Source organism: Frankliniella occidentalis, unplaced genomic scaffold (assembly GCF_000697945.3).
Source record: "Frankliniella occidentalis isolate FOCC.00 unplaced genomic scaffold, Focc_3.1 Scaffold1193, whole genome shotgun sequence".
In the NCBI taxonomy this organism is placed as follows: domain Eukaryota; kingdom Metazoa; phylum Arthropoda; class Insecta; order Thysanoptera; family Thripidae; genus Frankliniella; species Frankliniella occidentalis.
The window spans coordinates 16,768-17,108 of NW_026268298.1; positions in this window are offsets into that span (position 1 = coordinate 16,768).

Below are 341 nucleotides of genomic sequence, written 5' to 3' on the forward strand. Positions count from 1 at the left end.
GTTCAACTCTTCTTTTGAGCACTTCTTACACAGTAAGCGTCCATTCTAAGGAACTGTTCAACCGAGGAGTTTCACACTTGCAAGTGGTACAGAGCTGAACACTGCTGAGTTTAAGTATTAAACTTGCAGTGGCACACTTACTACGACATCGAGTGGACAATCGAGTTGATACGTCTATTTCATATCCCCGTCGACTCTAGTTCCGTTTGGCACTCGATGGTCGAGTCGATGGTCCACGTCGACTCCATGTATTTTGCCTACGTTGTCTCCTCATCGACTCGATGTGACTGTTCCCACTGTTCTAATGGGGTTGAGCGGCACCGACCCTCGCCCGGACCCGC